Here is a 540-nt window from a genome sequence, read left to right as displayed (position 1 = left end):
AACATATCATTTCCCTTCCTCACTCTCATTAGACCCTTCGTAACTCAATATTTCCAGCATGTTTTTCCTCGTTTCCTTCTTTCGGGAAAAGAAATGAAGGTTGAAAACATTTTACTATAATGACACCCGATTATGTTTTGGAAACAATATCCAACTGAACTGCATCAAATTCGATTGAAAACTGAACAGTTTCTGATGGAAATAAACTAATAAGAACACTTAATTGCGATGGCCGGGAATCGAACCCGGGTCAACTGCTTGGAAGGCAGCTATGCTCACCACTATACCACCATCGCTGAAAATAATCGACAATAAAATAGTTCCCAAGCATCAGATCCTGAACAGACACTGCAGGCTGTTGGATTTTGTTCTTCATTTTCACTGGTTTCTGACGGATCCTTTCTCGCTCTGTTGCAGTTCCTGTTTCCGCCCAGTAGATTTCACCAACCTCCAATCAATGGAAATTCCACACCAGCCAGTCATTCTTCACCTGATATCGGACTGAAGAGACAGTCGATACCTGCAATACTTGACCAGCTG

At 41.7% G+C, this 540-nt stretch overlaps 1 non-coding gene across 1 annotated transcript; it reads right to left on the bottom strand.

The window, feature by feature from the left end:
* Window positions 1–224: 224 nt before the first annotated feature.
* On the bottom strand, window positions 225–296 carry trnag-ucc (transfer RNA glycine (anticodon UCC)). Its single transcript has one exon. It is a non-coding gene; the product is annotated as a tRNA-Gly (tRNA).
* Between the last annotated feature and the right edge of the window lie 244 nt (window positions 297–540).

This window comes from Heptranchias perlo, unplaced genomic scaffold (assembly GCF_035084215.1).
Source record: "Heptranchias perlo isolate sHepPer1 unplaced genomic scaffold, sHepPer1.hap1 HAP1_SCAFFOLD_59, whole genome shotgun sequence".
In the NCBI taxonomy this organism is placed as follows: Eukaryota; Metazoa; Chordata; class Chondrichthyes; order Hexanchiformes; family Hexanchidae; genus Heptranchias; species Heptranchias perlo.
Note: the sequence above shows the minus strand (reverse complement) of the source record. Positions and strands in the feature narration are given on the sequence as shown.